The sequence below is a fragment of the Maniola jurtina genome, chromosome 18 (assembly GCF_905333055.1).
Source record: "Maniola jurtina chromosome 18, ilManJurt1.1, whole genome shotgun sequence".
Lineage (NCBI taxonomy): Eukaryota > Metazoa > Arthropoda > Insecta > Lepidoptera > Nymphalidae > Maniola > Maniola jurtina.
In genome coordinates, this window is record NC_060046.1 from 2,849,110 (window position 1) to 2,873,875 (window position 24,766).

General features: G+C 36.5%; 1 long non-coding RNA gene across 1 annotated transcript; it reads left to right on the forward strand.

Annotated features, from left to right (window-relative positions):
- Positions 1-4,232: 4,232 nt before the first annotated feature.
- Positions 4,233-24,612, forward strand: LOC123874483. The gene is made up of 3 exons (XR_006797934.1): positions 4,233-4,405; positions 15,960-15,967; positions 24,581-24,612. It is a non-coding gene; the product is annotated as an uncharacterized LOC123874483 (long non-coding RNA).
- The last annotated feature ends 154 nt before the right edge of the window (positions 24,613-24,766 follow it).

Below are 24,766 nucleotides of genomic sequence, written 5' to 3' on the forward strand. Positions count from 1 at the left end.
CAATCACCCCTTAACCCTTGTCACTTCGACTGTACGTAGATTTGTGTGGCTTTATACAGCCGCAAATATCCTATACAGTAGCAAAAAAAAATTTTGGAGACCCCACTTTTTTTCATGTAACATCCGTTAGGTCAATTTTTTGGTATAAAATGTAGCCTATGTCACCCGGACCTTTACGACGAATCGATTGACACCTCGTTCATCAAAATCGGCCCAGTAGTTTAGGCGCTACGGTGGAACACACAGAATCTGGATACAAACATACACACATATAATATACATACATACATAGACTGCTAAAATCTACCCTTCCTTTTGGCATTGCCGCAGTCGGGTAAGAAGCTGACGCTTATGATTTTTCGCTGTTCTGTGTCTACAAAATATATCTGATAGCAGACCGGTGACATTACGACGATATTTTTTTTGTATCATCATTTTTATCATTATACTGGTTGAAACCCATACCACTACCACTTTGCAGCTTGCTGATAGTCCGGTCTATGTAGACCTTGGATTTTAGCATTTCGTTCTTATCCTTCAGAGAAATCCTATCATAAATATTTTAGATAGCCTCTTCGATAGCTGTTCGCTGAGCAACTTCACACTATAATATTATAAAGGCAAAGTTTGTATGTGTGTGTGTGAGTGTGTGTATGTTTGTTACTCCTTCACGCAAAAACTACTGGACGGATTTGGCTGAAATTTGGAATGGAGATAGATAATATCCTGGATTAGCACATAGGCTACTTTTTATCCCGGAAAATCAAAGAGTTCCCACGGGATTTCAAAAAACCTAAATCCGCGCGGGCGAAGTTGTGGATAAGTCCGCAAATGTCCGAAAGACAATATAAATTAACTTCACCAGTTACAAGACTATTCCTCTCTTTAATAGTGCAATTCGTCTCGTTACCTGAGCTAAGTTAGGATAGTTAACTTACCCTAAGAGTGCTTCTAGTTAAGTAAAGTAATAGTAGTTAAGTAAGATTTTATTGCGCTACAAACAAGGTTAGTGTCGAGGTATTCGCAATGAGGACTTGAATAGTGGTTGAGTTCCGAACAAAGCTATGCAATTCTATGATATTTTTACCTGACTACGGCAAAGCCAAAAGGAAGGGTTATCATTTTTGCAGTCTATGTATGTATGTTTGTATCAGATTCTGTGTGTTCCACCGTAGCGCCTAAACTACTGAGCCGATCTTGATAAATGAGGTGTCAATCAATTCATTTATTAATAGCCCGGATGACATAGATTACATTTTATACGAAAAAAATTGACCTAATGTTACATCAAAAAAACTGGTGGTCTCCAAATTTTTTTTTGCTATTGTATCGAGTGGGATGTGAAATGAAAGAGGAGAAAATTCTGAGCTCATGCATATAACTTACAACAACATTAAAATATGCCAAGCGACAAAAAACAATTTTACTCTAATACTAGCTGATGCCCGCAGCTTCGCCCGCGTGGATTGGTCAGATCCCCTGCAGCATCAGGATTGAGGAGTTGGACTCCAAATTTTTTATGAAACAATGTCGCAAAGGAGAATGATCAAACACGGGCCACGCTTGTGTCAGAAGATAATTATTTTCATAATTTATGTTTTATTTTATAATTCAGTTTGGCATAAAAAACAAAGTGCTGACTATCCCGAGATTTTTTCCTCATTTTAAAAGTACTTCAATTGTTACTATACTCCAGTTAATCGAGTCTCCATTTTTATCGGTAAACATACCATAGTGATGTTATTTTACGAAATCGATGATCTAAATCGGTGGTGGTCGAGTTATAATCGATTAAAGACTATTATTTTCATAGTAATATTTAAAAAAATCGATATTTTTTTACAAACCATCTTGATCGAATCGAATCAACTCGATAAGTGCTAGTTGCAGGTCTATGGTTTTTGCTTTCTGTCAATTTCGATAATTGCAGTCGTAGTGTTCACATACTCTTTGATTGCAGTTTTCAGGGTGGTTCGAATTTAGATATTTTAATCCCATATCGTTGACCGTTGCGCGTTGTCTTGTACGTCGAGTTGAGAACTATATTTCCTTATTATAATATTAAGCTCCGTCTATGCTATAACTTCATCATAAAAATATAGGTATAGGTAAATGCAATGGCACCTTGTACATCTTCAAATAGTGATTCATTGGGAATAACTATGTACTTGCACCATATAGGCAGCACTAAAATCGTCCTGGTGATATGTGGAAACTACTACCTACTTTACTTTACCTAATAAAACCTACTTACCAAACCTAACCTAACCTTTTACATAAAACTGTTTTTCTCAGAAACTGGGAGGAATAAATTAAAAATTCTTTTTTTATATGAAAGTAGCGATATCAAACTTTATTATATGTAAACTTTCATTGAGACACAAAAATATTTGTAAGTGGCCCAAACTCCATAGAGTGCTGGTCATTCTCTATTCTTCTATCGATTAAAAAAGAAATGACGCAAATCGGTTCAGAAATCTCGGAGATTTCGGTGTACATAGGTAGAAAAGCACAACTCCCTTTTTGAAAGTCGGTTAAAAAGTAGCCTATGTTACTCCCTGGTCAATTATCTACTTGTCTGTGAAAATCCCGTCAAAATCGGTTCAGCCGTTCCCAAGATTAGCCTTTTCAAACAGACAGACAGACAGACAGACCGACAAAAATTTTAAAAACGTGTGATTCAGTTATAGTATCGTTCAAATAACTATATGACCTTAATATGTGGTAGTTATTTCGAAATTACAGACAGACACTCCAATTTTATTTATTAGTATAGATTTCAGACGATCGCAGTCGGGTTTTATTTTTCAACTTTTTAAGCGTGATTGTCGCTAAGCCCAAGCCTACCAAGCAATGAAGACAATAACAGTAAGTATTTAGGTACCAAAACAAAAACGTGTGTTGAAAATCTTTTAAAAACTTCAATGAAATATTGCCATCCCGAATCTTGGTCAACTTATTCCATCTCGATAACAAAGTTAAGTTAGCAGAAGTGGTTAAAACTGACGGACGGCTCGAGCTTCATCAAGCCGGGTTCACTAAACAGATTGATTACATTGCATCGAGTTTTTTCAGTTGATTTTATAAACAACGTAGCTGATACCCATGACTTTATCAGTATGATTTACAAATTCTTAGGAACTCCGTAGGAACACTTTTTTAAGTGATAAAAGTAGTTTTTGTTGTGCATCATTACTCTTCGTCTCTTTAATTTCAAATATACTTACTTAAAACAATATGAATTATAAAGAACTTAGTGGACATTAACATGATATTGAGATCAACGAAATGTAAAAGAAATAGTCTATGTACAATACATAAAAGAAATACTGTTATATCTTGTACGATTGTATGGAGAACGCTTCGTGTATGTAATAATAAATCAAATATTCGCCATCTTGGCTCTTTATTATTTGTTGTTATAAAAGTGATAGAAATACTCACAGAAAAATTCAACTCTGTACCTATTATTTACGGTTGATGAGATACATACAGCCCGCTGACAAACAGAAGGACAGATAGACGAACGGACAGACAGACGGATAGCGTGCGGACTGCGGCGGCTTAGTAATAAGGTCTCGTTGGCATTCTTCGCGTACGGAACTCTGAAAAGAACCTAGATATTATATTCGTACAGAACCTCACAATCAAGATGGCAGGAAAGCTACGCATCATTGTACAGCAAAGACTTCTTCTTAATCGATCACTTTTGTCAGAGTGGCCGTGGCTATAGTTCTTGACTGCTGCTCGTGCGATCTCCCTCTAGCGACTTCTGTTGGTGGCATTGCGTGCACATACAGACAGAAGTGTTCATTGCGGAGTGTCCACCTATTTAGGGAACGCTCACGTGGCCGTGTGCCCTCTACGCGGCAATGTACCACGATATGTTCGATGGTACCACTTTTCCTCGTAATATGCCCAAAGAACTTGACGATTCGCAATTGCACAAGCGACGAAAGCTTTCGATTTAATTTCAGTGCTTTGAGCATGGAGCAAAGACGAAATAGTATCAAATGGCAAGCTTCAGAACTATTGTATGACAGAGTTTTTCTAACAAGTAAAGTTGTAACAAGCGGACATCAAAGGGCAGAGAGACATCGTTATCTTTTAAGTCTAGTTTTATAACCGAGGCTACATAAAGAGTAACTTTATCTTTGTGTGGCGACGGCGGATACTTAACGGCGAACGGAGTAGGTAATAAGATGTTAGAATGGTGGGCTATCATTAATGTGAATATATAAAAGGAAAAGATGACTGACCGACTGATATACAACGCATGGCTCAAACTACTGTAGATACGGATCGGGCTGTTTGGCATGCAGATAGCTATTTATGTCGTAGACCTCCGCTAAGAAAGGATTTTTTAAAATTAAACTCCCAAGGGGGTAAATAGGGGGTTTAAAGGGTAATCCACGCGGACGATGTTGGAGGCATGGTAAAAATAAATAAATAAATAAGTTTAGCGTTACTGACCGAAGGGTTGACTTGAAGATTACGGACCTGGATTAAAAAAAAAATGTATACTTAACCATATAAGTAACTAACTGTGTCTTAATGAATTGTGCTTAATCTGCATAACATCCTGAAAATGCTTCGGTGTCGGGTATTATGGCTGGTAGGCTTTATTGAGTAGGTATTTATGGTCGAGTTTCTTCCTTGTTCTTCTCGTAGAAAGAGCATTGCGGACCATTCAATGGTAACCACTTAACGATTCATAAGAACATTGTAGTAGGTAAATTTAAATTAGACACCTATTTGTAATTTATTTTAAGAAAAAAGAAAACTTTTAAAGTACCTTACAGGCGTAAAGCCAAGCAAAAGTAATGGCAATAGCAAGCAAATACAAATAAAGCTTATAAGTATAACACAAGATAAAAGTGAAGGGAGAGGCGAAATATACTTTTTATTAGGGTTAGCGTCCCTGCAAATGTGGCGAAATCTTTTTATCGAATTGTTTATGCGTAGGACATTTAATTTTTAACTGCCGCAGGATACATAAAATCTATGACGTGAAAATCAGTAGAAGAACCAGTCAGGCTTATTAAGCTAAAATGGTGGTTATCTACGCGTAGTTGAGTAGCTTATGTCTGTTGCAGAACTGATGGCCGTCGAGTTAGACGTGTTTTTGCAGTGCCGACGCAGTGTGGAAAGTTCCCCAATCTGATGGACTGTTGGTCTGTAAAAATACAGGAAGCTGGTGAACGAGGAAAGACTCTGTGTAGTGGCACGCTTAGAAAAAGCATGCTTGCATTATTACAATCGCAATTGTTGTGATTGGCTGAATTTATTGTATACATGTTGCAACAATGCATTGTAGCCAATAGTGAGCGAGCATCAACGAACCAATCAGAGGTGATTGGTACTGTCATTCTACCACAATCGAGAAGCACATACCTACCTACAAATATAGGATCACGGACCCATGGGTAAATTACATAAGTACCTAGTACCTACTTATTATTATTTCAAAATCATGTAGGTGAAATAATTACATTAGTAATCACTTATTGCACATTTTCTTCGTAGTAAAGTGCGAAATTGATAGTCAAAGCCAAATTTTTCCATCAAATATTTCGCGACGTTACAGGATAAACATTACGTTAGATGTGATACCTATTAATAAAATGCCAGTGCAGCCGTAAAATCCACTCTACATATCCAAAAAAATTACAGTGTAAATAAAATGTCGAATAAAATTATCAATATAAAATACAACCAAAAAAATGTTGTTCACCACTGCCTGCGCGAGCCAATAAAAATGCGTAATTGAATTCGGTCGGGATCGTCCCACTCGAGAGGCGCGCGTTGATTGGCTGATATTCAAATTTGCTCGTAACAAGATCTTGCACGACGCGTGCACTGATGACGTTTCGGTGGCTAATATTTTCCCTTGCCCGAGGGTTAACATGACGTAATGGACCGCGAAATTGCGGCACTGCATTTGGTTGGGTGGCGGTTTTTTTTTCGTGTTTGATGTTCAAATATTTTTGATGTTTTTTAGGAAAGCAGCATGTAAAATGCAAAATACTGTCAACTTATCGAAGCTACAAACAACGTAGTCAAAAAACCGGCCAAGTGCGAGTCAGACTCGCGCACTGAGGGTTCCGTACTCAGGTATTTTTTCCGACATTAAATATTATATTAAAATTATTAAAAATAAATAAAAATCTGTTTTAGAATGTACAGGTAAAGCCTTTTCATATGACACCCCACTTGGTAAATTTTTATTAATTTGAACGTTTAAAACCTTTTTATTTTTTTTAAAATGATTAGACCAGACGGTTTTCGAATTTAGTCCTTTACTTGTGCTATAAGACCTACCTACTTGCAAAATTTCATGATTCTAGGTCAACGGGAAGTACCCCATAGGTTTTCTTGACAGACACGACGGACGGACGGACGCATAGACAGACAGACAGAAAACAAAGTGATTGTACAAGGGTTCCATTTGAGGTACGGAACCCTAAAAATTTAAAGTCGTTTCAGCAAGCTGCAGTTTAACTAGTAAAAGATTAAATGTGGATACAGCCTTATGCTATGTTGTGATGAAACCCAAACTAAAATGATATTGTCCATTAAATATGAACAGAATAATTAATGAAATTACTCGTATGTTGAAATGTTACACTCTCTGCACGTACGTCCAATTTATTTTCATGTTTAGTTTAATTTAGTTTGTTGACATAACTTTGTGCAGTATACCGTGACATTATTTTTATTTTGAACACTTTTGGAATATTTTATACCAAAAAGTCTGTTTTTTTTACGCATATAATATTATTTAGCTGTTAAGCTATTAATATAATCTGCAAAATGATATTTTATATGTTAACTTTTCACGGTGAATTTATGAACCTGCAAGGCGACATTAGAAGACATGAGTGGTACTGTGATTATCTTCTAGCACCGAGGTCCAAGATCGTGGGTCTTTGTGCCAAGATTTTGTAACTAAAGCCATCGGCTTAGGTGACGTCATATCCGTTACTGTTAACTTCCGTCGCCGATCATTTTCATAAAATCACCTCCATGCGGTACGTCCTGTAGCCTTTTCTACGCGACAAAGAACTTTCACTTTAAAAAAAACCGGCCAAGTGCGATTCTAGGTCAACGGGAAGCAGTGACGGATTAAGACTACTTGGTGCCCTAAGCAATCCATGCCTATGGGCCCCCATATCCGTGTGTCAACTAGAATCGGTCTTTAAACCCTTACCGCCTAAAAACATTAGTTTTTTGTAAAATAAGATGATGAGATGTAACGTACTTTAGAAGTGAAGTAGGTGCGACAACAATAAAAACCAAAGCATAATTTATTTATTTATTGAAATGCGCCTTGCGGCTTTCGGGGGCATTCGAATTGTCGAATGCACAAGCGGGTAGCGAGTGGGCAAGCGTGAGTGGGGGTTATGACTCTAGATCGGACTCTATGTCAAATTTTCAAATTAGTCCTAGAAACTCTTTTTGGTGTGGTTTTTGGTGACGTGAGTGAGGTGAGACGTGATGCCCTAAGGGCGAATTTTTTTTGTGCTTCTTCTGGTGCCCCCTCAGACGTGATGCCCTAGGCAATTGCTTAATTTGATTAAGGGTTAATCCGTCACTGACGGGAAGTGCCCTATAGTTTTCTTGACAGACAGACAGACAACGAACTGATCATATAAGGATTCTTTTTTCCTTTTGAGGTACGGAGCCCTAAAAAACGAAGCCTAGGTATATAACACGATCTCTTCCTTGCGATTTCTTAAATAAAACGAATTCCCTAAAGCCTATAACACTTTCGCTCGTCGGTAAATGCAATGACACGACCTTTTTCTGGTCAATTTAAAGTCTGTAGGTTTAATGGCAGGATTTATATGGCCATTTTATGGCGCTATAAAGTTCTCTAAGAACGCAGTAAGACCATTAATCTCGGGGCGAGTAAAATCTTCGAAATGACATGGCCGAGAATTAAATTGTTGATTCAATTAAGGGCGTTGTTTTAAAGTGTGTTGACTACATTGACCGTGCCATAGAAATATGCAGCAGCAGTCATCTGTAGGAGAACCAAAGTTTTAGCTAACTTAACCAAAGTTTTAGCTAACTTAACCATAGTTTTAGCTAACTTAACCGAAGGATTAGCTAGCCTTCCGTAATGCTTCCGTATGGTCTCCAATAGAGAAAAAACCGGCCAAGTGCGAGTCAGACTTGCGCACTGAGGGTTCCGTACTCTGGTATTTTTTCTAACATTTTGCACGATAAATCAAAACTATTATGCATAAAAATAAATGATCATCTGTTTAGAATGTACTGGTAAAGAAGCCCTTTTATATGATGCCCGTTTTGGTATAGTTATCTTACTTTAAAAATTGAAACATATTTAATTTTTTTTTTAAATGATGTGACCACAAATTCACGGTTTTCAGATTTATTCCTGTACTTGTGCTATAAGACCTACCAGAACCCTGGTTAGTGATGCCCTTAAATTTTGAGAAGTGTATTGAATATCAGTATTTGCGATTAAGGGCCATAAGACCGGCTTGCCCGCGAAATTCAAATTTAATTTGGTTTTTCGCAATTTGTAAACTAATACGACAACGTAGGCTTATGGCATTCTGATTCCGACAGTGGCAGTATCATCCTCACAGGTTTATATAAAAATCTTTACTTGAAAAGGTCCAGTTTAAGAAATTAATTAAAGTATCGACTATTCTCACAAATTAGTCGATACTTTATTTAATTTCTTAATCTACAGACTAATTCTAATATACAGACAAGTAAACTGCTTGCAGCTTGCAGGCTTGACTTAATCTGAATCAATCACTATCGCTTTATGATGTTAATACTAATTAACTACACATGGGAATTAGATCGCTTCATTGAATCAAATTAATTGACGACCGTGAAATTGCATGTGCAAAATATATACCTACCTATTTAGCGTACAATATCATATGAGTTATGAAACAATAGGAAGTACCTACGTGCTCTAACGCACGTTCACACACACACACACAAACACACACACACACACACACACACACACAAAGGCGCGCGCGCGCGCGCGCGCACAAACACACACACGCACACGTACACACACACACACACACACACACACACACACACGCACACGCACACACTAAATTCTACGTTCTGTTTTATTTATAACTGTAAAACTTAAATAGGTACCTAACTCAAAATAATTAAAAAATAATTAAATTTATGTCTAATAGTTGGTACTTAGTTAACTATTGTACAGTTTCACTGAATTATTTTTATTTGTTAAAGTGCTCTAGATTATAAATCAGACATTTATCAGTGTTTGGGAAGGCATTGGCTCCAGATACGGGCTCTTCTTCTTCTTTCTGCAAAAGTTGGAAAAATAAAAAGAAATCTTAATAAAACATGCTACTATTTAACGTTTGTACATAATAATTCAATGCTATTTAATTAAATATATTCCCACGGCTTAAATAACTTTAGCCCCGTATCAAATCTCTGACGACTATGCGTCTATGGGGAGTCAGTTGTTTTGGTTAAACAGTGAAATATACCCGCAAGGGGCAACTAATGTGCAAAAAGAGGTTTTTGGACCTTTGCTTTTTCCCCATTAGTGGAGCTGTTGCGAAGTTTTACTTTTGTAGTAAAACACGTTTTTAGGGTTCCGTATCTCCAAAGAATATGGGTACCTTCAAGTCAAGAGTGAATAGGCAACTTCTAGGCAAGCGCGCTCCATCTTAGGCTGCATCATCACTTGCTAGCAGGTCTGATTGCAGCCAAGCGCTAGTCTATATAATTTAAAAAAAAAAAAAAGAAAAAGGAGCCCTTATAGTACGATCACTTCGTTGTCTATCTGTCTGTCAAGACCTGTTATGGGAGTTAAATGGTACTTCCCGTTGATCTAGATTCTAGAATCATGAAATTTGGCAGGTAGAAATGTCTTATAGCACCGAAATCCAAAACTGTGAATTTCTGGTTATTTCATAAAAATTAAGTTTTTAGTGCTATATTAGTACTTAACCTACGTCTTACTTAATCTAACCCATAGATATAAAAGTATTATTTGCATTTCTGTGATCTAACCTAATATTAAATTAAATTAAATTTAAGATGTGCGTCATGTTTATCTACGCACTGTTCTATCATAGTGTCCCACTACCAAAGGTTTACCGGACCAATGAGGATTTTAAAACAAAATGATTATAAAATCCCCGAAATAAAAATATTGATCATGTGATATAAGTATCATCCGATAATGGCCCGTATTCAAGTTAACAATACATTTTCTTAGTCCATTCAAGAAGGTGCCTTATTCAGTAGATCTTGGAATAAAATGAGAAAGGATCCATCGCAATTCATTATAATACGATTCAGATAAATCTATTGTATGTCTGATCCATTATACTCTCATTTGCCTTAAATCAGATAGATAGATACTTACAATGGTTTTATCACATTCAAATTAAAAGGGGTTTTAATTTTAACATAATTAATGTAGATACTGTGATAAGCTGCGATAGTCTAGTATAGGCTGTGATAGCCTAGTGGTTAGAACGTCCGCCTCCTAATCGGAGGTCGGGGGTTCCTGGGCACGAACCATTAACTTTTCAGCTATGTGCGCTTTAATTTAACGGTGAAGGAAAACATCGTGAGGACACCTGCATGCCTGAGAATTCTCCATGTCCTCAAAGGTGTGTGAAGTCTGCCAATCTGCATTGGGCCAACGTGGCAGACTATGGCCTAAACCCTTCTCATTCTGAAAGGAGACCCGTACTCAGTAGTGGGGCGAAAATGGGTTGATCATCAATGTAGATACTATTAATGTAGACACAAGTACTAGTTTTATTTCTTAGGAAATCAGTATCAAAGGATAGGTATATACTACTCGGTCAAGCTAAGTTTGCACCTCGCGTCGTAATCGACAAGCGACAATCTTGATGCTAACGCCACAAGACGACCGCGGGGAGGTGAGCGGGGAAGTGGGAGAGGCACCGCATTCCAGAGAGGTGCAAACTTAGCTTGACCGAGTTATATAGTTCATCATGTGACCTAGAGGTCAAGACGTCCGCCTTTTACTCGGGAGGTTGCAGGTTCGATCCCGACTATGCACCACTAACTTTTCTTCGTCTCCTACGAATAACCACACTGTAACAAGGCCTCAGGAGGAACATTTTTGTTTTTTATTTTAATACTTATAAACATGTATGCAACCTTATAATACACACACATAGGCGCCAAGAGGCTCCCTCGGGCTTTTTAGTTATAGAATTAGTTGTTAAGCTAGAAATAAGTACCTACTAACATAGTTTAAGTGATTTGTCAGTTAACACAATTATGGGTCTAATGGCCTGAAATAAAAGTTTATTTATTTATTTATTTATAATTTAACAATGTTGGCAAAGGATGTTAGGGTTATAATAAAGGGGTTTATTGGGCTTTTCTTCAATTGCAAGCATTAAAATTGTCCTTTAGGACTTTATTTCACGTTCCACTTAAAATATTTACTTACAATATTCAAAAACAGTTTTTGCGTGGATTTATGTTGGCAGCACCTCGTTCTCACGTCCGGTGCTGGTCGTTATGCTGTGGTCATGACGTCAGCGTCCCCTCCATGGAGACTGAACAGAGGGCGCTAGGGCGACGATGTGGCGTGGAACGACAAGCGACACTTTCTGTTTGCGCTCCGACCGGTTTACATTGCATTATACGGGTTGATTTAACTATCTGAGAGTTTAATTGATAACATCAGAAGTGTGTAGTAACTTACGCTTTGAGGAAAAATCGGTCGAAACGCAAACGTACTTTTTCCATCTAGAGGTCTTCAAGTGCCAGGACACCGTCGGCTGCGAAGGAAACGTAATAAGGTATCTCGTAAAGATACCGAAACTGTGAGTACTTTGAGTAATTATTAAATATTGAGTGAATATGGTTTAATATTATTCAATCTTATGCTCAAACTTTTGTATAGTCAGGTGAGATAATTCGTTACTAGACTCTAAGTTGAAGGTATCAGGTAAAAGTCTGGTACGATTTAATATTGCGTACAGTCTATAAGTGGCCCGCGTGGAAATAGTGATTGGTAAACGAAATTGTCTTTTACTTTTCAAATTTAAAGGAATGTGTTTGAAAAATGGTTAATTTTTAATTTGTTTGAATTTTATTTTGGAACAAAATGTTAAATTCACGGTTGTGTCAACTTTTTTTTTTAGTTTCAAGTAGTCAACTATTATAGTGGGTCAATTATTATAGTAGCATCAGTTATATACGTCCTTAGAATATAATAATTTAAAAACGAGTGACGATTGAGCTAGTTACCTACATAGAAGTTTTTATAGTAAAAATATTAAACACGTGGGTTGTTCACGTGACGAACAAGTTTAAATGTGATGGTGGTAGTGGTAAAAGTAATCAAAGAGTGTCATAGGTTAGTCAAACTTCACAAGTGAAATGTTAGCTCAGATATAAGTCATGATAACCAAACCCGAACTCGTATTGTAAGTAAATCTTACATAATAATATGTGGGGTAGGGTAAATCATAAAAAGTGTATATTTTCGACACATGTCATGAGGCATTCATAGATTCCGGAAGTAGTTGTCCGCGTATATCAGAATCGTTAGTAAAGGAATTTCAGTTTAAAACATTTATTTCTCAATAAAGAGCAGAAAAGTCCTTTTAGATATCAGGAATTACAGCTATTTACATTTACAATGGTAGGTACTTACGCACATGATATCAAATGTCATATTCTAGTACTTCGTATCTACATTAAATAATTGTGTGGGTAAGTAATAATATCCATACGTTTACAATACTAGTTTTAGGGAAGAGATGTTTTCGTAATTGTTCTTCTTTTAAAGCATAATTGGGAGTATATAATCCTGTTATTATTTTCCTTATAAGAATACAAGTTTGAAGCGCGTACGAGTGACTTATATTTAGAATTTTCGTATCTTCATAGAGGTAATTCTTTATTTTTTCTTTATTTGCATTCATGTCTTACATCATAAAAAAAAATATATACTTATAATATTACAACATGAAGCCCCGCAAGGGCGTTGCAAAGTACAACATAGGTAAATAATTAAAGGTAATATTACAATTCTATTAATTGCCAAACAATTACGAAATTATGAAATATGAATAACAAAAATTATGAATTAATTATATGGGAGCTTTCAAATTATGTCCTACTATAATTAATTAGTCTTAAAAAAAGTACTTACAAACAAAAAGTACTTTACAAAGTTATTAAAATCTTCTTATATCGTATCATCGTATTATTGAGGTCTATTCATTCAAAAGTTCTTGCACACTGTAGTAACATTCTTGGATTAGCCATTTTTTAGTTTTGGTTAAATATTGTTGCTTTTGTTTCATCTATTATTATTATCATACTGGTTACTTAAAACAGTAAATATTTAAAAAGAGCCTTTGTTGCAGTTTTAAATAAGTACCTTACAGTTTTATCTTAGTGCTACCTACGTAAATAATTAATTAGATAGATAATAACTTTAAATTATTACAGTAAAGATTATTTACATATGAAGTTTTAGTTCTATTTTTTATATTCTGCGTGCCCATCGAAATTTCGATATAATATTCAATATAAAATATAATAGAAGAGAATAGAATAGAATAGACAAGACAAGACCAGACTAGACTAAAATATAATGTAATATAATAGAATAGATTATAATTCAAGTAAACTTGCAAATGCTTTTGAATCGTCAAAATAATTTACCATACATTCAATATGAAGTTTGACTAGAGCGTTATAATATTAGGGCGTACTTTTGGTATGCAAGATGAATAATTCTACGTAAGGTTTATTTTTAAAGATAAAGCCGAAGGTTTTTTTTTTTGTTGATACAAGGGATTTTAAGCAGAATTGCAAAATATTAACATTTCTTTTGATTCAATTGCGTTAAGTGAATTTATTTTTACGTTAAAGGTATCTACCTATTGACTAGGGAGTAATAACTTGCTCGGACGGAATGTAACAGAGTGATCCGATTTGGTTTATCCTCGAGAAGAGTACTGTAATAGTAGTAGACTCGTATACACATTGACCTCTGAAAGCATTTTAGCTATTTTTTTTTTGTCCATCCAAACAGAAAACCGTTTTGTATACATACACAAGTCAATTAGGTTGAACTAGTACGAAGGTAAAAGGATTGTACATTATATTTTAATAAAATAGACACAAACAGACTAGTATCGATGAAAGTAATATTTCTCTTCAGAGTTAGAACTATTGCCTGTATTGTCTGTTCACTTCAAAAGTTTCGTTGTATTTGTTAGGTACCTGCTTCAGAAACAAATAATAATTATTAATTACAGATTGTAGTGTGTATAATATAATAATGAAGCTTTATTTAGTTTGTAAAGTTATAGTACGTCATTAATAATGCAAATTGGAATAATATTGATATAAGTTGGTAGTTAATAATATTACAAATTATTAAGTACATACATTATAGTGGTATCTTGTGTGGACTCTTTTGGGTAAAAGCTGTGACATTTGCCTTGAGTAAAGAAACATTCTAGTCCAGATAGCTAAGTGGGTATTATTAATTTGGAAAATTCTCATTTAAAAGATTACAATAAGAGGGTAGACAAATACAACATTTTTATGCTCTCAGCTGCAATTCTGTGCTATAATCAGGACAGGCCGAAAATAATAAAGGCCGAAATTATTATTATTGTTTGATACTAGAGTAATTCATGAATTAAAATAGTTTGTGGGTTATAAGATTATATTTGGTGAATGGTGACCAACCATCGTAATTAATAATGCAGTGAACTAGTGAAATCATTAATATAACTGCAGTTAAGATATTGATTAGTTTAAAAAGTGATAATAATTATTTAAAGTTAACATTGATAGTACCAGCTTTACAATCAAATGATCTGTTTATAATAATAAAGCATTGATAGTTAAAATAAAATGGATAAGATTGTTGTTGTTGTTTATTTTAGAAAGATTCTTATGAGATCAAATAACTTGTATTATGAACTAGGCACCAGTGATCCCTTGCTTTGATGCGCGGTAGATAAAGATAGTGTGGTGATTGCATACGTGGATGAATAGTGTCGGGGCACTGTGTGGGTACAAGATGCTATGGCATTGAGTATGTGTTAGAATTTAGTAAAGAACTTTGAGATTTAGTAAAGAGGTATGATCTGATTTTAATCGTGAGTGCTAATGCATTGATTCTTTAAAGAGTATTCATGGAGTATTAAAAACCGTGTTGGCAAGGCTACCTTGTGTATTATGTTGAGTAATCTATTCAAAATTAAGTATGTATAGCAACATAATTGATATAGCGAGCCGTGATAAAATTTTGGAAGGTTAATTAGTGGGAATATTGCACCATGGATATCACATTGGGATACGAAGCTTGAACTATGATAAAATATTAGAGGGTTAATTGGGAATATTGTACCATGAATATAAATTGGAAATTGATTTAAGAAATAAGACGCTTGAACTTGAAGTCGAACTTGGTACGTTTAAGTGAGCGAAATGCTCTTTAAGCGCAAGTGGTCTTCAAGTGGTCTTCTTCGATGCTTGGAACTTGAAGGCAACTTGATAGTCTTAAGTGAGAGAAATGCTCTTTAAGCGCAAGTTGTCTTCACCAACTTGGTACGCTGAAGTGAGCGAAATGCTCTTTAAGTGCAGGTGGTTTTCAACTATGACAAACTTGGTCTCCTAAGTGTGGCAAAGTCCCTTTAGGTGGAGTTGTCTAGTTGTTTAAGTTGCAAGCGAAGTATAATTGTAAAGTGTTAAATGGTAACGAATGTACAATATTCCTTAGGAACCTTACGAGTATGAAACTACGACAAACTTGGTCTCCTAAGTGTGGCAAAGTCCCTTTAGGTGGAGTTGTCTTGTTGATCAAGTTGCAAGCTATCGTATGATTGTTAAGTGATAAGTGACAATGAATGGGCAATATTCCTTGGGAAGTTAGGAAGGATCCTTAGAAGTATGTAATGTAAATGAGGTGTTAACGGTTGTCTATTTTGCAGTAACTTTATCCCGACTCGTGGGGTGCCCGGGGCGGGCACCATGCAGCATGGCCGTGTTGGCAGCACCTCGTTCTCACGTCCGGTGCTGGTCGTTATGCTGTGGTCATGACGTCAGCGTCCCCTCCATGGAGACTGAACAGAGGGCGCTAGGGCGACGATGTGGCGTGGAACGACAAGCGACACTTTCTGTTTGCGCTCCGACCGGTTTACATTGCATTATACGGGTTGATTTAACTATCTGAGAGTTTAATTGATAACATTTAATTGTTTTTCTTGTTTAATTATAGAATATCATATTAATTGTTGTTTAAAATTTGACTTTTCTATTGTATTGCACTGTGATTTTGATATTGCTACATATTTCTTTCAATGATGATTTTGTATAAAACTCAATTTTAAATTTGAATTAATAAAAATTATTTTAATAGTTGATATTATGATGACATTCATGAAAAATTCTAATACCTAATCCTAAGAAAAATTGCACGCCCCCATTGTATGGCGGATTGAAGAGGCTCTGGGTGTAACACTGTAACACCCAGAGCTTCGATAGCTCAACGGTTGGGGAGCGGACTGAATTCCGAAAGGTCGGCGGTTCAAAGTTCAAACCCCACCCGTTGCACTATTGTCGTACCTACTCCTAACACAGCTTTGCGCTTAGTTGGAGGGGAAAGGGGAATCATTGTACCTGCAATCGTGCAAATAAATAATTTGTATTTGTATTTGTTTTTATTATAAAATGAGTTTATTTGTCTGTACCTAAGATATTATAAGATATCCATGCAATCTATGTGCCAAAAACTTTTGGAACAGTATACATAGACTCATGTGCTGTAGAGATCTAATATAGACAGACGGACGCTGAAATAAATGAAATCACACTAATATTATAAAAGCGAAAGTTTGTATGTGTGTGTGTGTGTATGTTTGTTACTGCTTCACGCAAAAACTACTGGACGGATTTGGCTGAAATTTGGAATGAAGATAGATAATATCCTGGATTAGCACATAGGCTACTTTTTATCCCAGAAAATCAAAGAGTTCCTACGGGATTTCGAAAAACCTAAATCCACACGGGCGAAGTCGCGGGCATCGGCTAGTTACATATAAGTACTTACCTACCTATATTATAATACCAGTATTGATACATGTATGGATTAGGCGAAAAAAAAATTATATAATCCTTTAAGACATTCTGGGAATCACATATGTAACGCCACACCGCCTCAGCCAATCGCAACGCGCCAACGCCAACCAGACTATCCGAGTCAAGCCGAGCCAAACGCCGGCCAATCATAGCCTAGCGGCCATTGAACGCCAACGCCAGCGCCATTGACAGCCGAACGCCACTCAGCAACAACTGCCGAATGCCTTCGGTGGGGATAACGCCATATAAAGCCATGCGAGCTCATTTTTAGGATTATTATTGTATCGTACGCATTATAAGCTGAAATACTGCCGGTCTCTGTAAATAAGTGTAATAAGTGTGTAATAAATGTGTAATAAGTAAATAAGTGTAGTAGTAACAAATATATGAGAGTAATTATTAGTGTGTTGAGTGAAGTGATAAAATAAATTAGTGCGATTATACTGATTTGCTCTTTTTATTTAAACCCACTGTTTCATCTCAGAAGTGGGATTAATAAAGAAAGTTATGATGCATAATCGCGCCAATTAACGATCCGGCAAATACATGCCGGCTACTTTGATCCTCCGCAAGAGGGAAACGAATCACCGTGTAAAAATCAAGCGACAATGAAGATCGTCCACTTCTGGGGCCCGGAAGGTCCTTAGAAGAGTTTTGAACCGGAGGTACATTCATCTGCAGCGTGCATGGTTTCTACGCCCGATGGCAACCTACCCTCAACTTCTACGCGTAATAACTGAGGTATGATCCATCCATTATTCCATTTCAAATTTTAATCCCGTTTTTAATGATATTGATGCATAGTGTAATGGGGTTGATCGTGTTTGTAACCTCTACTGATGAGATGACCGTGAAAGGTTAATATTGCTAACACCCTGTTTGAGGTTATGAAATTAGTATTAGGGCACGCGGGTTATGATAGGTGGTCATTATACGCTCGCGGATAGAGTAAATGGTTTGAGTGATAGCTGAAGCTAAAAATATAACTATAATTTGTGGCATATCTGACCGTCAAATAAAGGTTTAGGTTTAAAGACGTATTCTCATAAAAAAAGGTCATTTACATGAGAAAATAAAGTTTACAATATTCGCCATTTAATGAAGTACTCATTCAGCGCATTTGCTGAAGTAGTTCGCATTACTCATAATGTGAGCAGCTAATTATTCAGTTTTAAATGGATTGAATGAGTGTACATTTTTTTTATGTGTGCAGGTATTTTGTTGTACAGTTTAGCTCCTTCATAGGTAAGGGTTTTTCTGCCATAAATTGTTCTAGTTTTGGGTAAGGCAAGGTAGCTAGCTCGACGAGTTTTAGTTTTAATTTTTGTGAATGTGATATTCGTGTGTATTGTTTTATTTACAGTTTTCCTAACAAAAATACACGTGCTGTATGTATATAACTGATGAAATAAAGGCGGTAAATACTAATGCTAAAATTTCAACCAATTTATTAAGTCAACTTTTTATCGAAATAGGTAAAAACCCGCTCAACCATCCACTTTTCACGTTGCATCTCGCCGAGATACCCGCAATTTGAATTCGCAGTTTAATTCTAGAGTGCTACCGGTACGAAAAAGTTAACAAGTAATTCAATAAGTTAAATAGTAAAAAATAAAAACTCCCGACTGCTGTTTGCGCTGCATATTTTTCGGCTCTTACATTAAATCGTATAAAATCCACCACATTGATTGTTTAAAGAATTTTATGTATCCATTGACACACACGCCATCAAGACGAATGACGTATCATTTATCAAAATCGGTTAAAATTGTTGAGAGGTTATGAACTGACACAAATACATACTGATTAAACGCTTAATCCCTACTTTTGCAGCAATTAATAAATAAAAAAATCTAGTATATCGGATGGTAACAATAGTTCTCAGACTACCCGCAAATTTCAACCATAAGTTTTTAAGAAACAAGCTTTGACGCTATTAGTGTTTTTATTTGCACAAGGCTCAGTCATAGTATAAGGTTCTATAAACCTTTAAGGTTATTTTTTTCGCGTCGTCAGTGATATTCCCGCTGCAGTCATACAGACAACACTGGGTACGTGTGGGGTACCTATAAATTATTTTTAAGGGTACAATAATATCATTTACGTCAGAATCGGTTGATGAACACTTTCCGTGTGCTCGAACTCAGTTTTGCATATAGCACGGCGATCGCAATTTGAATGTAAAATCGAATTATTTTATGATGTTCACTTTTGAGTTTCTTGTGAAATTGATTTTCATGTGGTTATATGATTGTTATGTAATATGAATATAGATTTTCATAATTGGGGCAGACGTACTTTATGAATCGACTGGGAGCTACTTGTAGTCAAACAATAATATTGTGCTTATCTTTCTTTTCTCGGAATTTTTGGTGAGTTCGTGAAGTGCAAACGTCATCGCCTACGATGGTCACCACTGATGCTTTGCTGTGCGCTGTGTGCCTGATGCCGAGCGCGTCACTGCAAGGCACCTCATCGTGGCGCGCTAACGATGCAGGGTTGCAGCCAATGGGTATCTATAAGCCGCCGCATTGTCGCCTATTTGGGGTCACATAAGCGCTGTTAAGCGTTTATGCTGTATGGTATGACTGTTCTTTTATTTTTACTAAAAGTTAGTGTTTATGAAGTCTGTACATGTTGTAACTTGTAGTTTAAATCACATTCTTTGAATGATTGAGAGCATAGTAAGTAGATCTTACTCACGGCTTTGGGACTGTCTCGTATAATATACAAGCCAGTGGCACAGCGTATGAGTAAATACAAATAGGTAGTGTAATGTAGGCAGAATCGGGCACTTGGAGGAAACGTAATAATAATTATTACCAGTTAGACATCCTTATGATTTTGATAATGCTTTTGTCATTTTAGAAAAAAAGTAGTGCTTGTAGGCAGCATGTACGTTACGTACTTTTGCCAACAAGCTTTCAATCGAGTCAATTTTATCATTCTACCTTTAGATTGTCGGTCCAATCATAATGTAAGTAGAAAGTTCAAGTGGCACTTTTAATTATAGCCATGATTTAGCTTTGTGCCGTTCATTGTTAGTCAGGTGGACCGGACGTACCGTAAGAATTTTCACTAAGCCGACTAGACTGACATTTTACATAATATCTTGAGTTCAGTTGGTGTTAGTATGCCTGCCTGGTTATGTAGCTTACATAGTAGGGAATAGGAATGGAATAGAAAACTGTTATTTAACTGATGATCCTGTATTACCTAAATTCAATCGTGAACTGTTTTCGGAATTACATAGATGCCGAAGTGAAGACAGTAGCCAAGTCTTACTTTCTGCAGCCAAGTCTTACTTTCTGCAGCCAAGTCTTACTTTCTGCAGCCAAGTCTTACTTTCTGCAGCCAAGTCTTACTTTCTGCAGCCAAGTCTTACTTTCTGCCGCCAAGTCTTACTTTCTGCAGCCAGGTCTTACTTTCTGCAGCCAAGTCTTACTTCACGCAGCCAGGTCTTAATTTCTGTAGTGAGGTCTTACTTTCTACAGCCAGGTCTTACTTTCGGTAGCCAAGTTTTACTTTCGGTAGCCAAGTTTTACTTTCGGTAGCCAAGTTTTACTTTCGGTAGCCAAGTTTTACTTTCGGTAGCCAAGTTTTACTTTCGGTAGCCAAGTTTTACTTTCGGTAGCCAAGTTTTACTTTCGGTAGCCAAGTTTTACTTTCGGTAGCCAAGTTTTACTTTCGGTAGCCAAGTTTTACTTTCGGTAGCCAAGTTTTACTTTCGGTAGCCAAGTTTTACTTTCGGTAGCCAAGTTTTACTTTCGGTAGCCAAGTTTTACTTTCGGTAGCCAAGTTTTACTTTCGGTAGCCAAGTTTTACTTTCGGTAGCCAAGTTTTACTTTCGGTAGCCAAGTTCTACTTTCGGTAGCCAAGTCTTACTTTCGGTAGCCAATTTTTACTTTCGAAAGCCAAGTTTTACTTTCGATAGGAGTACTTTCATCTCGTTGCTCGTTGAGAGATCTCCCTGCAAGGATTTAAGTGAGATTCCTTTTCAAGTCAGAGTAATAGCATTCACAGCTTCACGAGAAGCTATTCACTTCCTTTCTACAAGCCAGTCTGTTGACGGTTTTTCTTTCAAAAATGTCTCTAAAGTAAAACGTGGAAAAATAGTACAACTGAAAAACGATAATAATTTATAAATTAAATAATGTTCTTTTGTTTCGTCTTGGTTTTAAAGTGGATAAGATTGCAGTTTAGATCACAGACCAATAGCATTGGATTAGAATTTTGTAGAATTCATACTGACCACATTTTGTAAAACCATTTTGTAAGACAGCGAAAGGATATCGCTCATCAGTAGTATAGGTACAATTTGATTATTACAGATGCTTTTGCAAAATTTGTTACTAGCCGAAAACGATCAGTTTCGTAGAATATTATACATAATTTGGTTTATTTGAACATCCTAGCAAACTTATAAAGTGACTATAAGAATGCTTTTACTAGTAGACATTTTAGAGTTTTCGAGTGTCGACTGATTAATAGTTAGGTATGTTTTGACCTCCATGATACTACCACGAGCCAAGTGCCTAGTCAAGCCAAGCCAAGCACTAGCCAGACCATGTTAAACGCGTTGTGCCACAGGCCCTAGCGAGACTGCGAATAAAATGATTAGACAAACTGCTTACTTGATATTATTTGGACTACTGACAATACTCTCAAAGAATGTGCTATCCATAATTTGGTATTTACCTAGGTCACGATGCCATGTTGCTATTAATTATTTAAATTAGTAAACTCGGGGAGGTTATGCGTAACAAGGCAAATGCTCGGTAAAGGATAGCAAGCGATAGGATAAAGCTAACTAGATAATGTAACTGACAAAATTAATATTTCATTTAATTATAACAAAGGAATTTAGTTATTTAGTGGCAAGTTCCCACAAGCATTGCGACAAAAGTAAACACTGATAGCATTTACTCAGGTTCATTTTCGTAACCAAGCTGGTAGGCATTACGAGAACCCGCAGTGTTAAGGGATTTCGAGGCTACAAAGCTTGTACATGCCTGAGCAGACTCTTTAAAGCCATATCACAGCGCCTACGGATCTTATATCCAACAGTGCTAACTGTTCCGATAAATAACTTGAAACCGAAGACCTTATTGAGCTATTGCCTACCAGAAAGCTAACCAAGCATTTTCCCATTGCGGGAGCAATTCATTGTTTCAGGACGGCCGAATGTAACGCCACACCGCCTCAGCCAATCGCAACGCGCCAACGCCAACCAGACTATCCGAGTCAAGCCGAGCCAAACGCCGGCCAATCATAGCCTAGCGGCCATTGAACGCCAACGCCAGCGCCATTGACAGCCGAACGCCACTCAGCAACAACTGCCGAATGCCTTCGGTGGGGATAACGCCATATAAAGCCATGCGAGCTCATTTTTAGGATTATTATTGTATCGTACGCATTATAAGCTGAAATACTGCCGGTCTCTGTAAATAAGTGTAATAAGTGTGTAATAAATGTGTAATAAGTAAATAAGTGTAGTAGTAACAAATATATGAGAGTAATTATTAGTGTGTTGAGTGAAGTGATAAAATAAATTAGTGCGATTATACTGATTTGCTCTTTTTATTTAAACCCACTGTTTCACATAGCTAAAGATCCGGTGGTAATTCATGCTGACTGTTTCTTATTTTCATGTAGTTTATAAATTATAATCTGAAAGTTTTGAAGGTCAGATAATCCAACTGAGGAATAAATTTGGAACGTTCCAAATGGAAAAACTATCGAGATTCCAAATCTATTACTTTGAGAGATTTTTTGGCGTATCTAAATCAGATACAATTGGACAGAATAGAGAAATATGAATAGAATGTAACACGTGTCTTCAATCTTCGTCTTTGTCTTGGTTGACTTTGGACCAAAGTTTTACCACTAAAGGTTCATCATTCCAAGTACTATGGGAGTACGCTATTGGGTGCAAGTCGGGAGTGGGGAATGTTAACTTTGTGCGCGTTTGTAAACCTTCGCAAAACGCATCTAAAGTGTGGTTAGTCTTTATCGGAAATCTTAATTCATGTGTAACCCATGACGTAACCTATGTACAGTCAAAGCCCGTAAGTCTTTTAGCACCTTAATCATATTCGCACGGCACGGTTATGCACATGCGTTAGGTGTGTATGGCGTGTTTGTAGAAAAAGGTCATAACTCATAAGTGCGACATCGACAGGTTCTTGATGCAATAGTTTCGTTGAATTGCTACTCGAATTCTGAGGCCGACCGTACTTTGGTGTTTATTAATGGTCAAAGTTTGAATGTAACCGTAACGTAACGTTAACCATCTTAAATTTTCCTTAATCACCATAATGATTTCAATTTATTGCCACCAGCTCTATATCAATATTTAAAACTGATATAAACACTGAATTTCACTTAAATTCATAGTGTGAATCCAAATATTAGGGGAGTTTGACATCTCTTTTTTATGATGTACCGTTTTTGTTTTTTGTTGTTACTTGTTTGCAATGTTGTACTCTGTAGGGACTGTGTGACTGAGGATTTTGAAAATGGCTTCGGAAGTAACTTTACTAACGCTGATGGGGTATGCGTTAGGGACCGCATGTGGAATATCCAGCAATATTCATCATTGAATATGACAAGTCCCCATCCAAGAAGTACTCGTTTTATCACACCGCAGACAAACTTGTGGACATGCATGACATCGTTTAAATTCACAATAACTGGAGGCGGAACTTTAGAAGTCAACAGATTTGCTATTTCAAATGATAATTTTGGAATGTTTGTTGAAATTTACCAATACGTCGTTGGAGGAACTGATCTTCGTATTCGTACTTGGGCCATCTGGTCTAGTTACATGGATCCTGGTTGGCAAACAATAAGATTTAGCATCCCTGGATCTAACAGTTTTGAAGGCTACGTAAGTCTATTTGCAATTTACCAATTTATTAGTTAGTTGAATTCCTAGGCTTTTGTGAAAGCTTCTTTCGTAACGTAGTGATTCGATTTTGTGAAACTAAAAAGAGAAAAACACATGCATCTATAGCCTAGGATTAAGCCTGCGAGATAATAAGATAGAATTCATTATTGCGAGTTAATGTTTCCATATGTTTCATCATTTATTGTCCACATCGACTGGTACATAAATAATATCCATACTTCCATACTAATATTATAAATGCGAAAGTGTGTCTGTCTGTCTGTCTGTCTGCTACCTTTTCACGGCCCAACAGTTTGATTGATTCTGATGAAATTTGGTACAGGGTTAGTTTATATCCCGGGGACGGACATAGACTATTTTTATCCCGGAAAATCAAAGAGTTCCCACGAGATTCCCAAAAACCCATCCGCTTAACCGATTTGTATGAAAGGTACCGAGGTAGCTTGCGTTCCTGTAATTGAAATAGGCAACTTTTTATCCCGTAAATCAAACAGTTCCCACGGGATCTTTAAAAACCTAAAGCCACGCGGACGAAGTCGCGGGCATCCTCTAGTAAAATATAATTTGATCATAAATTCGCTATAATAATGAGTCTGAATAATATGTAACTAAGAATAAAACGTAAAACAACAAAACTTTGTGAGTTGTGAGATTTATCTACACTTCTATACTCTGTCTTATCAATAATCATCAGTATTGACACCTGTC